At 36.3% G+C, this 12,982-nt stretch overlaps 10 non-coding genes across 10 annotated transcripts; all 10 read right to left on the bottom strand.

Annotated features, from left to right (window-relative positions):
* Nucleotides 1-676: 676 nt before the first annotated feature.
* On the bottom strand, nt 677-840 carry LOC143061105 (U1 spliceosomal RNA). Its single transcript, XR_012974297.1, has one exon. It is a non-coding gene; the product is annotated as a U1 spliceosomal RNA (small nuclear RNA).
* Nucleotides 841-1,996: 1,156 nt separating this feature from the next.
* Nucleotides 1,997-2,160, bottom strand: LOC143061104 (U1 spliceosomal RNA). Its single transcript, XR_012974296.1, has one exon. It is a non-coding gene; the product is annotated as a U1 spliceosomal RNA (small nuclear RNA).
* Nucleotides 2,161-3,314: 1,154 nt separating this feature from the next.
* On the bottom strand, nt 3,315-3,478 carry LOC143061102 (U1 spliceosomal RNA). The gene has a single exon (XR_012974294.1). It is a non-coding gene; the product is annotated as a U1 spliceosomal RNA (small nuclear RNA).
* Nucleotides 3,479-4,633: 1,155 nt separating this feature from the next.
* LOC143061101 (U1 spliceosomal RNA) lies at nt 4,634-4,797 on the bottom strand. The gene has a single exon (XR_012974293.1). It is a non-coding gene; the product is annotated as a U1 spliceosomal RNA (small nuclear RNA).
* Nucleotides 4,798-5,953: 1,156 nt separating this feature from the next.
* LOC143061100 (U1 spliceosomal RNA) lies at nt 5,954-6,117 on the bottom strand. The gene has a single exon (XR_012974292.1). It is a non-coding gene; the product is annotated as a U1 spliceosomal RNA (small nuclear RNA).
* A 1,156-nt stretch (nt 6,118-7,273) lies between these two features.
* On the bottom strand, nt 7,274-7,437 carry LOC143061099 (U1 spliceosomal RNA). The gene has a single exon (XR_012974291.1). It is a non-coding gene; the product is annotated as a U1 spliceosomal RNA (small nuclear RNA).
* Nucleotides 7,438-8,591: 1,154 nt separating this feature from the next.
* Nucleotides 8,592-8,755, bottom strand: LOC143061098 (U1 spliceosomal RNA). The gene has a single exon (XR_012974290.1). It is a non-coding gene; the product is annotated as a U1 spliceosomal RNA (small nuclear RNA).
* A 1,155-nt stretch (nt 8,756-9,910) lies between these two features.
* Nucleotides 9,911-10,074, bottom strand: LOC143061096 (U1 spliceosomal RNA). Its single transcript, XR_012974289.1, has one exon. It is a non-coding gene; the product is annotated as a U1 spliceosomal RNA (small nuclear RNA).
* A 1,154-nt stretch (nt 10,075-11,228) lies between these two features.
* LOC143061095 (U1 spliceosomal RNA) lies at nt 11,229-11,392 on the bottom strand. The gene has a single exon (XR_012974288.1). It is a non-coding gene; the product is annotated as a U1 spliceosomal RNA (small nuclear RNA).
* Nucleotides 11,393-12,547: 1,155 nt separating this feature from the next.
* Nucleotides 12,548-12,711, bottom strand: LOC143061094 (U1 spliceosomal RNA). The gene has a single exon (XR_012974287.1). It is a non-coding gene; the product is annotated as a U1 spliceosomal RNA (small nuclear RNA).
* Nucleotides 12,712-12,982: the final 271 nt, after the last annotated feature.

Here is a 12,982-nt window from a genome sequence, read left to right as displayed (position 1 = left end):
ATTTTAAAATCTAAATTCATTCGATTTGGTGCGGGGAAAAAATCGACGGCAAAGCAATCATTTGCGTTTGAAATTGATAAAGGAGGGCGACAAAGGTAGCGTAGCGAGATTATTTCTTGAATCCGTCCGTGCTGCACATGCAGTTTCCGCTTTTCAGTATAGCAAGGAAAAGAAAATACGGCATTACTTTTCATAAAATGCCGGTATAGTTGAATTTCATATTATTTCAAATAGAAACAATATTTTGCCAACCAAAATCTAGTTTTCATCGTAAAGCAAAATGAATAAGCTTCCAAACTCAGTTTATAGTTTTTACTTCAAATAAGCGGATTTTTTTTAATGTGACTTAAACGGAGAGGCAAACTTGAAATTTACGGCAAAACTTGAAATTTACGGATTACGAGATAATAATTTAAAAGAAAAAAAAAAAAACCCAACTTACTTTTTTGGAGTGTAGAAACCAAGTTGTCTGACTGAGAAATTTATTTGCTTCTTTTTATCGTCTACTCAAATTGAAGAAAAACAATGAAATGAAATGAAACAAAAGGATGGAAAACCGGTTGGCGATTACAATTTACGCAAATCCTGAACAGTCTCAGCGTACTTAAGATAAAGTTTAACAACAGTATCAAGTTTTGTATTTATTGGGAACTTTTCTTTACATTTGATTGAATAACAGGGGATAGCGCGAACGCAGTCCCCCACACTAAAAAATTGCGTACCCGAGTTGCCCACATTTGGGGCAATCGCAGGCTTCAGCCTAACCGGAGTGCAATGGAAAGGCCTCGACCTGGGGAGACCGCCTTTTTGATCACGGTGCTCCCTGTACCAGGTAAGTATGCTTGGATATCTGACATTTGTCCATTTGAGTAAATCAAGAGTAACTTTATAAAGAGGTATTCGAACATATTATAGTCAGCCGATATATCATTTTAAAACATACAATAAAACAATTTGACTTCGCATCGAGGGACATTTGCCTCCTTCCACTGATCTCATTGAAACGCGTTGGTGTATCAAAAATCGGGACACTTTTTAAGGACGATTTGTTGAAAGGGGCCAAATAAAGTAGGATAACTCTGTTGATTAAAAACGTACTATGTACGTTCAGATCGCCATGATGCTTTCACACGGAATATCAATAATTGTTTAAAATTCACTCCTCCGCAATAAAAAAAAACCAAAAAAAACCCAACATTATTGTTTTTCCCTCTTTCTTCGCTTTAATTTCGTAACTGCCTTCCGTTCATACAACACTGTTTGCTTCTGTTTCGAATTCACTAGAAAACCAGTTACCATGTTTACAGTGTACGCGCAAAATTTTAAAATCTAAATTCATTCGATTTGGTGCGGGGAAAAAATCGACGGCAAAGCAATCATTTGCGTTTGAAATTGATAAAGGAGGGCGACAAAGGTAGCGTAGCGAGATTATTTCTTGAATCCGTCCGTGCTGCACATGCAGTTTCCCGCTTTTCAGTATAGCAAGGAAAAGAAAATACGGCATTACTTTTCATAAAATGCCGGTATAGTTGAATTTCATATTATTTCAAATAGAAACAATATTTTGCCAACCAAAATCTAGTTTTCATCGTAAAGCAAAATGAATAAGCTTCCAAACTCAGTTTATAGTTTTTACTTCAAATAAGCGGATTTTTTTTAATGTGACTTAAACGGAGAGGCAAACTTGAAATTTACGGCAAAACTTGAAATTTACGGATTACGAGATAATAATTTAAAAGAAAAAAAAAAAAACCCAACTTACTTTTTTGGAGTGTAGAAACCAAGTTGTCTGACTGAGAAATTTATTTGCTTCTTTTTATCGTCTACTCAAATTGAAGAAAAACAATGAAATGAAATGAAACAAAAGGATGGAAAACCGGTTGGCGATTACAATTTACGCAAATCCTGAACAGTCTCAGCGTACTTAAGATAAAGTTTAACAACAGTATCAAGTTTTGTATTTATTGGGAACTTTTCTTTACATTTGATTGAATAACAGGGGATAGCGCGAACGCAGTCCCCCACACTAAAAAATTGCGTACCCGAGTTGCCCACATTTGGGGCAATCGCAGGCTTCAGCCTAACCGGAGTGCAATGGAAAGGCCTCGACCTGGGGAGACCGCCTTTTTGATCACGGTGCTCCCTGTACCAGGTAAGTATGCTTGGATATCTGACATTTGTCCATTTGAGTAAATCAAGAGTAACTTTATAAAGAGGTATTCGAACATATTATAGTCAGCCGATATATCATTTTAAAACATACAATAAAACAATTTGACTTCGCATCGAGGGACATTTGCCTCCTTCCACTGATCTCATTGAAACGCGTTGGTGTATCAAAAATCGGGACACTTTTTAAGGACGATTTGTTGAAAGGGGCCAAATAAAGTAGGATAACTCTGTTGATTAAAAACGTACTATGTACGTTCAGATCGCCATGATGCTTTCACACGGAATATCAATAATTGTTTAAAATTCACTCCTCCGCAATAAAAAAAAACCAAAAAAAACCCAACATTATTGTTTTTCCCTCTTTCTTCGCTTTAATTTCGTAACTGCCTTCCGTTCATACAACACTGTTTGCTTCTGTTTCGAATTCACTAGAAAACCAGTTACCATGTTTACAGTGTACGCGCAAAATTTTAAAATCTAAATTCATTCGATTTGGTGCGGGGAAAAAATCGACGGCAAAGCAATCATTTGCGTTTGAAATTGATAAAGGAGGGCGACAAAGGTAGCGTAGCGAGATTATTTCTTGAATCCGTCCGTGCTGCACATGCAGTTTCCGCTTTTCAGTATAGCAAGGAAAAGAAAATACGGCATTACTTTTCATAAAATGCCGGTATAGTTGAATTTCATATTATTTCAAATAGAAACAATATTTTGCCAACCAAAATCTAGTTTTCATCGTAAAGCAAAATGAATAAGCTTCCAAACTCAGTTTATAGTTTTTACTTCAAATAAGCGGATTTTTTTTAATGTGACTTAAACGGAGAGGCAAACTTGAAATTTACGGCAAAACTTGAAATTTACGGATTACGAGATAATAATTTAAAAGAAAAAAAAAAAACCCAACTTACTTTTTTGGAGTGTAGAAACCAAGTTGTCTGACTGAGAAATTTATTTGCTTCTTTTTATCGTCTACTCAAATTGAAGAAAAACAATGAAATGAAATGAAACAAAAGGATGGAAAACCGGTTGGCGATTACAATTTACGCAAATCCTGAACAGTCTCAGCGTACTTAAGATAAAGTTTAACAACAGTATCAAGTTTTGTATTTATTGGGAACTTTTCTTTACATTTGATTGAATAACAGGGGATAGCGCGAACGCAGTCCCCCACACTAAAAAATTGCGTACCCGAGTTGCCCACATTTGGGGCAATCGCAGGCTTCAGCCTAACCGGAGTGCAATGGAAAGGCCTCGACCTGGGGAGACCGCCTTTTTGATCACGGTGCTCCCTGTACCAGGTAAGTATGCTTGGATATCTGACATTTGTCCATTTGAGTAAATCAAGAGTAACTTTATAAAGAGGTATTCGAACATATTATAGTCAGCCGATATATCATTTTAAAACATACAATAAAACAATTTGACTTCGCATCGAGGGACATTTGCCTCCTTCCACTGATCTCATTGAAACGCGTTGGTGTATCAAAAATCGGGACACTTTTTAAGGACGATTTGTTGAAAGGGGCCAAATAAAGTAGGATAACTCTGTTGATTAAAAACGTACTATGTACGTTCAGATCGCCATGATGCTTTCACACGGAATATCAATAATTGTTTAAAATTCACTCCTCCGCAATAAAAAAAAACCAAAAAAAACCCAACATTATTGTTTTTCCCTCTTTCTTCGCTTTAATTTCGTAACTGCCTTCCGTTCATACAACACTGTTTGCTTCTGTTTCGAATTCACTAGAAAACCAGTTACCATGTTTACAGTGTACGCGCAAAATTTTAAAATCTAAATTCATTCGATTTGGTGCGGGGAAAAAATCGACGGCAAAGCAATCATTTGCGTTTGAAATTGATAAAGGAGGGCGACAAAGGTAGCGTAGCGAGATTATTTCTTGAATCCGTCCGTGCTGCACATGCAGTTTCCGCTTTTCAGTATAGCAAGGAAAAGAAAATACGGCATTACTTTTCATAAAATGCCGGTATAGTTGAATTTCATATTATTTCAAATAGAAACAATATTTTGCCAACCAAAATCTAGTTTTCATCGTAAAGCAAAATGAATAAGCTTCCAAACTCAGTTTATAGTTTTTACTTCAAATAAGCGGATTTTTTTTAATGTGACTTAAACGGAGAGGCAAACTTGAAATTTACGGCAAAACTTGAAATTTACGGATTACGAGATAATAATTTAAAAGAAAAAAAAAAAAACCCAACTTACTTTTTTGGAGTGTAGAAACCAAGTTGTCTGACTGAGAAATTTATTTGCTTCTTTTTATCGTCTACTCAAATTGAAGAAAAACAATGAAATGAAATGAAACAAAAGGATGGAAAACCGGTTGGCGATTACAATTTACGCAAATCCTGAACAGTCTCAGCGTACTTAAGATAAAGTTTAACAACAGTATCAAGTTTTGTATTTATTGGGAACTTTTCTTTACATTTGATTGAATAACAGGGGATAGCGCGAACGCAGTCCCCCACACTAAAAAATTGCGTACCCGAGTTGCCCACATTTGGGGCAATCGCAGGCTTCAGCCTAACCGGAGTGCAATGGAAAGGCCTCGACCTGGGGAGACCGCCTTTTTGATCACGGTGCTCCCTGTACCAGGTAAGTATGCTTGGATATCTGACATTTGTCCATTTGAGTAAATCAAGAGTAACTTTATAAAGAGGTATTCGAACATATTATAGTCAGCCGATATATCATTTTAAAACATACAATAAAACAATTTGACTTCGCATCGAGGGACATTTGCCTCCTTCCACTGATCTCATTGAAACGCGTTGGTGTATCAAAAATCGGGACACTTTTTAAGGACGATTTGTTGAAAGGGGCCAAATAAAGTAGGATAACTCTGTTGATTAAAAACGTACTATGTACGTTCAGATCGCCATGATGCTTTCACACGGAATATCAATAATTGTTTAAAATTCACTCCTCCGCAATAAAAAAAAAACCAAAAAAACCCAACATTATTGTTTTTCCCTCTTTCTTCGCTTTAATTTCGTAACTGCCTTCCGTTCATACAACACTGTTTGCTTCTGTTTCGAATTCACTAGAAAACCAGTTACCATGTTTACAGTGTACGCGCAAAATTTTAAAATCTAAATTCATTCGATTTGGTGCGGGGAAAAAATCGACGGCAAAGCAATCATTTGCGTTTGAAATTGATAAAGGAGGGCGACAAAGGTAGCGTAGCGAGATTATTTCTTGAATCCGTCCGTGCTGCACATGCAGTTTCCGCTTTTCAGTATAGCAAGGAAAAGAAAATACGGCATTACTTTTCATAAAATGCCGGTATAGTTGAATTTCATATTATTTCAAATAGAAACAATATTTTGCCAACCAAAATCTAGTTTTCATCGTAAAGCAAAATGAATAAGCTTCCAAACTCAGTTTATAGTTTTTACTTCAAATAAGCGGATTTTTTTTAATGTGACTTAAACGGAGAGGCAAACTTGAAATTTACGGCAAAACTTGAAATTTACGGATTACGAGATAATAATTTAAAAGAAAAAAAAAAAAAACCCAACTTACTTTTTTGGAGTGTAGAAACCAAGTTGTCTGACTGAGAAATTTATTTGCTTCTTTTTATCGTCTACTCAAATTGAAGAAAAACAATGAAATGAAATGAAACAAAAGGATGGAAAACCGGTTGGCGATTACAATTTACGCAAATCCTGAACAGTCTCAGCGTACTTAAGATAAAGTTTAACAACAGTATCAAGTTTTGTATTTATTGGGAACTTTTCTTTACATTTGATTGAATAACAGGGGATAGCGCGAACGCAGTCCCCCACACTAAAAAATTGCGTACCCGAGTTGCCCACATTTGGGGCAATCGCAGGCTTCAGCCTAACCGGAGTGCAATGGAAAGGCCTCGACCTGGGGAGACCGCCTTTTTGATCACGGTGCTCCCTGTACCAGGTAAGTATGCTTGGATATCTGACATTTGTCCATTTGAGTAAATCAAGAGTAACTTTATAAAGAGGTATTCGAACATATTATAGTCAGCCGATATATCATTTTAAAACATACAATAAAACAATTTGACTTCGCATCGAGGGACATTTGCCTCCTTCCACTGATCTCATTGAAACGCGTTGGTGTATCAAAAATCGGGACACTTTTTAAGGACGATTTGTTGAAAGGGGCCAAATAAAGTAGGATAACTCTGTTGATTAAAAACGTACTATGTACGTTCAGATCGCCATGATGCTTTCACACGGAATATCAATAATTGTTTAAAATTCACTCCTCCGCAATAAAAAAAAACCAAAAAAAAACCCAACATTATTGTTTTTCCCTCTTTCTTCGCTTTAATTTCGTAACTGCCTTCCGTTCATACAACACTGTTTGCTTCTGTTTCGAATTCACTAGAAAACCAGTTACCATGTTTACAGTGTACGCGCAAAATTTTAAAATCTAAATTCATTCGATTTGGTGCGGGGAAAAAATCGACGGCAAAGCAATCATTTGCGTTTGAAATTGATAAAGGAGGGCGACAAAGGTAGCGTAGCGAGATTATTTCTTGAATCCGTCCGTGCTGCACATGCAGTTTCCGCTTTTCAGTATAGCAAGGAAAAGAAAATACGGCATTACTTTTCATAAAATGCCGGTATAGTTGAATTTCATATTATTTCAAATAGAAACAATATTTTGCCAACCAAAATCTAGTTTTCATCGTAAAGCAAAATGAATAAGCTTCCAAACTCAGTTTATAGTTTTTACTTCAAATAAGCGGATTTTTTTTAATGTGACTTAAACGGAGAGGCAAACTTGAAATTTACGGCAAAACTTGAAATTTACGGATTACGAGATAATAATTTAAAAGAAAAAAAAAAAAACCCAACTTACTTTTTTGGAGTGTAGAAACCAAGTTGTCTGACTGAGAAATTTATTTGCTTCTTTTTATCGTCTACTCAAATTGAAGAAAAACAATGAAATGAAATGAAACAAAAGGATGGAAAACCGGTTGGCGATTACAATTTACGCAAATCCTGAACAGTCTCAGCGTACTTAAGATAAAGTTTAACAACAGTATCAAGTTTTGTATTTATTGGGAACTTTTCTTTACATTTGATTGAATAACAGGGGATAGCGCGAACGCAGTCCCCCACACTAAAAAATTGCGTACCCGAGTTGCCCACATTTGGGGCAATCGCAGGCTTCAGCCTAACCGGAGTGCAATGGAAAGGCCTCGACCTGGGGAGACCGCCTTTTTGATCACGGTGCTCCCTGTACCAGGTAAGTATGCTTGGATATCTGACATTTGTCCATTTGAGTAAATCAAGAGTAACTTTATAAAGAGGTATTCGAACATATTATAGTCAGCCGATATATCATTTTAAAACATACAATAAAACAATTTGACTTCGCATCGAGGGACATTTGCCTCCTTCCACTGATCTCATTGAAACGCGTTGGTGTATCAAAAATCGGGACACTTTTTAAGGACGATTTGTTGAAAGGGGCCAAATAAAGTAGGATAACTCTGTTGATTAAAAACGTACTATGTACGTTCAGATCGCCATGATGCTTTCACACGGAATATCAATAATTGTTTAAAATTCACTCCTCCGCAATAAAAAAAAACCAAAAAAAACCCAACATTATTGTTTTTCCCTCTTTCTTCGCTTTAATTTCGTAACTGCCTTCCGTTCATACAACACTGTTGCTTCTGTTTCGAATTCACTAGAAAACCAGTTACCATGTTTACAGTGTACGCGCAAAATTTTAAAATCTAAATTCATTCGATTTGGTGCGGGGAAAAAATCGACGGCAAAGCAATCATTTGCGTTTGAAATTGATAAAGGAGGGCGACAAAGGTAGCGTAGCGAGATTATTTCTTGAATCCGTCCGTGCTGCACATGCAGTTTCCGCTTTTCAGTATAGCAAGGAAAAGAAAATACGGCATTACTTTTCATAAAATGCCGGTATAGTTGAATTTCATATTATTTCAAATAGAAACAATATTTTGCCAACCAAAATCTAGTTTTCATCGTAAAGCAAAATGAATAAGCTTCCAAACTCAGTTTATAGTTTTTACTTCAAATAAGCGGATTTTTTTTAATGTGACTTAAACGGAGAGGCAAACTTGAAATTTACGGCAAAACTTGAAATTTACGGATTACGAGATAATAATTTAAAAGAAAAAAAAAAAAACCCAACTTACTTTTTTGGAGTGTAGAAACCAAGTTGTCTGACTGAGAAATTTATTTGCTTCTTTTTATCGTCTACTCAAATTGAAGAAAAACAATGAAATGAAATGAAACAAAAGGATGGAAAACCGGTTGGCGATTACAATTTACGCAAATCCTGAACAGTCTCAGCGTACTTAAGATAAAGTTTAACAACAGTATCAAGTTTTGTATTTATTGGGAACTTTTCTTTACATTTGATTGAATAACAGGGGATAGCGCGAACGCAGTCCCCCACACTAAAAAATTGCGTACCCGAGTTGCCCACATTTGGGGCAATCGCAGGCTTCAGCCTAACCGGAGTGCAATGGAAAGGCCTCGACCTGGGGAGACCGCCTTTTTGATCACGGTGCTCCCTGTACCAGGTAAGTATGCTTGGATATCTGACATTTGTCCATTTGAGTAAATCAAGAGTAACTTTATAAAGAGGTATTCGAACATATTATAGTCAGCCGATATATCATTTTAAAACATACAATAAAACAATTTGACTTCGCATCGAGGGACATTTGCCTCCTTCCACTGATCTCATTGAAACGCGTTGGTGTATCAAAAATCGGGACACTTTTTAAGGACGATTTGTTGAAAGGGGCCAAATAAAGTAGGATAACTCTGTTGATTAAAAACGTACTATGTACGTTCAGATCGCCATGATGCTTTCACACGGAATATCAATAATTGTTTAAAATTCACTCCTCCGCAATAAAAAAAAACCAAAAAAAACCCAACATTATTGTTTTTCCCTCTTTCTTCGCTTTAATTTCGTAACTGCCTTCCGTTCATACAACACTGTTTGCTTCTGTTTCGAATTCACTAGAAAACCAGTTACCATGTTTACAGTGTACGCGCAAAATTTTAAAATCTAAATTCATTCGATTTGGTGCGGGGAAAAAATCGACGGCAAAGCAATCATTTGCGTTTGAAATTGATAAAGGAGGGCGACAAAGGTAGCGTAGCGAGATTATTTCTTGAATCCGTCCGTGCTGCACATGCAGTTTCCGCTTTTCAGTATAGCAAGGAAAAGAAAATACGGCATTACTTTTCATAAAATGCCGGTATAGTTGAATTTCATATTATTTCAAATAGAAACAATATTTTGCCAACCAAAATCTAGTTTTCATCGTAAAGCAAAATGAATAAGCTTCCAAACTCAGTTTATAGTTTTTACTTCAAATAAGCGGATTTTTTTTAATGTGACTTAAACGGAGAGGCAAACTTGAAATTTACGGCAAAACTTGAAATTTACGGATTACGAGATAATAATTTAAAAGAAAAAAAAAAAAACCCAACTTACTTTTTTGGAGTGTAGAAACCAAGTTGTCTGACTGAGAAATTTATTTGCTTCTTTTTATCGTCTACTCAAATTGAAGAAAAACAATGAAATGAAATGAAACAAAAGGATGGAAAACCGGTTGGCGATTACAATTTACGCAAATCCTGAACAGTCTCAGCGTACTTAAGATAAAGTTTAACAACAGTATCAAGTTTTGTATTTATTGGGAACTTTTCTTTACATTTGATTGAATAACAGGGGATAGCGCGAACGCAGTCCCCCACACTAAAAAATTGCGTACCCGAGTTGCCCACATTTGGGGCAATCGCAGGCTTCAGCCTAACCGGAGTGCAATGGAAAGGCCTCGACCTGGGGAGACCGCCTTTTTGATCACGGTGCTCCCTGTACCAGGTAAGTATGCTTGGATATCTGACATTTGTCCATTTGAGTAAATCAAGAGTAACTTTATAAAGAGGTATTCGAACATATTATAGTCAGCCGATATATCATTTTAAAACATACAATAAAACAATTTGACTTCGCATCGAGGGACATTTGCCTCCTTCCACTGATCTCATTGAAACGCGTTGGTGTATCAAAAATCGGGACACTTTTTAAGGACGATTTGTTGAAAGGGGCCAAATAAAGTAGGATAACTCTGTTGATTAAAAACGTACTATGTACGTTCAGATCGCCATGATGCTTTCACACGGAATATCAATAATTGTTTAAAATTCACTCCTCCGCAATAAAAAAAAACCAAAAAAAACCCAACATTATTGTTTTTCCCTCTTTCTTCGCTTTAATTTCGTAACTGCCTTCCGTTCATACAACACTGTTTGCTTCTGTTTCGAATTCACTAGAAAACCAGTTACCATGTTTACAGTGTACGCGCAAAATTTTAAAATCTAAATTCATTCGATTTGGTGCGGGGAAAAAATCGACGGCAAAGCAATCATTTGCGTTTGAAATTGATAAAGGAGGGCGACAAAGGTAGCGTAGCGAGATTATTTCTTGAATCCGTCCGTGCTGCACATGCAGTTTCCGCTTTTCAGTATAGCAAGGAAAAGAAAATACGGCATTACTTTTCATAAAATGCCGGTATAGTTGAATTTCATATTATTTCAAATAGAAACAATATTTTGCCAACCAAAATCTAGTTTTCATCGTAAAGCAAAATGAATAAGCTTCCAAACTCAGTTTATAGTTTTTACTTCAAATAAGCGGATTTTTTTTAATGTGACTTAAACGGAGAGGCAAACTTGAAATTTACGGCAAAACTTGAAATTTACGGATTACGAGATAATAATTTAAAAGAAAAAAAAAAAAACCCAACTTACTTTTTTGGAGTGTAGAAACCAAGTTGTCTGACTGAGAAATTTATTTGCTTCTTTTTATCGTCTACTCAAATTGAAGAAAAACATGAAATGAAATGAAACAAAAGGATGGAAAACCGGTTGGCGATTACAATTTACGCAAATCCTGAACAGTCTCAGCGTACTTAAGATAAAGTTTAACAACAGTATCAAGTTTTGTATTTATTGGGAACTTTTCTTTACATTTGATTGAATAACAGGGGATAGCGCGAACGCAGTCCCCCACACTAAAAAATTGCGTACCCGAGTTGCCCACATTTGGGGCAATCGCAGGCTTCAGCCTAACCGGAGTGCAATGGAAAGGCCTCGACCTGGGGAGACCGCCTTTTTGATCACGGTGCTCCCTGTACCAGGTAAGTATGCTTGGATATCTGACATTTGTCCATTTGAGTAAATCAAGAGTAACTTTATAAAGAGGTATTCGAACATATTATAGTCAGCCGATATATCATTTTAAAACATACAATAAAACAATTTGACTTCGCATCGAGGGACATTTGCCTCCTTCCACTGATCTCATTGAAACGCGTTGGTGTATCAAAAATCGGGACACTTTTTAAGGACGATTTGTTGAAAGGGGCCAAATAAAGTAGGATAACTCTGTTGATTAAAAACGTACTATGTACGTTCAGATCGCCATGATGCTTTCACACGGAATATCAATAATTGTTTAAAATTCACTCCTCCGCAATAAAAAAAAACCAAAAAAAACCCAACATTATTGTTTTTCCCTCTTTCTTCGCTTTAATTTCGTAACTGCCTTCCGTTCATACAACACTGTTTGCTTCTGTTTCGAATTCACTAGAAAACCAGTTACCATGTTTACAGTGTACGCGCAAAATTTTAAAATCTAAATTCATTCGATTTGGTGCGGGGAAAAAATCGACGGCAAAGCAATCATTTGCGTTTGAAATTGATAAAGGAGGGCGACAAAGGTAGCGTAGCGAGATTATTTCTTGAATCCGTCCGTGCTGCACATGCAGTTTCCGCTTTTCAGTATAGCAAGGAAAAGAAAATACGGCATTACTTTTCATAAAATGCCGGTATAGTTGAATTTCATATTATTTCAAATAGAAACAATATTTTGCCAACCAAAATCTAGTTTTCATCGTAAAGCAAAATGAATAAGCTTCCAAACTCAGTTTATAGTTTTTACTTCAAATAAGCGGATTTTTTTTAATGTGACTTAAACGGAGAGGCAAACTTGAAATTTACGGCAAAACTTGAAATTTACGGATTACGAGATAATAATTTAAAAGAAAAAAAAAAAAACCCAACTTACTTTTTTGGAGTGTAGAAACCAAGTTGTCTGACTGAGAAATTTATTTGCTTCTTTTTATCGTCTACTCAAATTGAAGAAAAACAATGAAATGAAATGAAACAAAAGGATGGAAAACCGGTTGGCGATTACAATTTACGCAAATCCTGAACAGTCTCAGCGTACTTAAGATAAAGTTTAACAACAGTATCAAGTTTTGTATTTATTGGGAACTTTTCTTTACATTTGATTGAATAACAGGGGATAGCGCGAACGCAGTCCCCCACACTAAAAAATTGCGTACCCGAGTTGCCCACATTTGGGGCAATCGCAGGCTTCAGCCTAACCGGAGTGCAATGGAAAGGCCTCGACCTGGGGAGACCGCCTTTTTGATCACGGTGCTCCCTGTACCAGGTAAGTATGCTTGGATATCTGACATTTGTCCATTTGAGTAAATCAAGAGTAACTTTATAAAGAGGTATTCGAACATATTATAGTCAGCCGATATATCATTTTAAAACATACAATAAAAACAATTTGACTTCGCATCGAGGGACATTTGCCTCCTTCCACTGATCTCATTGAAACGCGTTGGTGTATCAAAAATCGGGACACTTTTTAAGGACGATTTGTTGAAAGGGGCCAAATAAAGTAGGATAACTCTGTTGATTAAAAACGTACTATGTACGTTCA

Source organism: Mytilus galloprovincialis, unplaced genomic scaffold (genome assembly GCF_965363235.1).
Source record: "Mytilus galloprovincialis unplaced genomic scaffold, xbMytGall1.hap1.1 HAP1_SCAFFOLD_216, whole genome shotgun sequence".
NCBI classification, from domain to species: Eukaryota; Metazoa; Mollusca; class Bivalvia; order Mytilida; family Mytilidae; genus Mytilus; species Mytilus galloprovincialis.
Note: the sequence above shows the minus strand (reverse complement) of the source record. Positions and strands in the feature narration are given on the sequence as shown.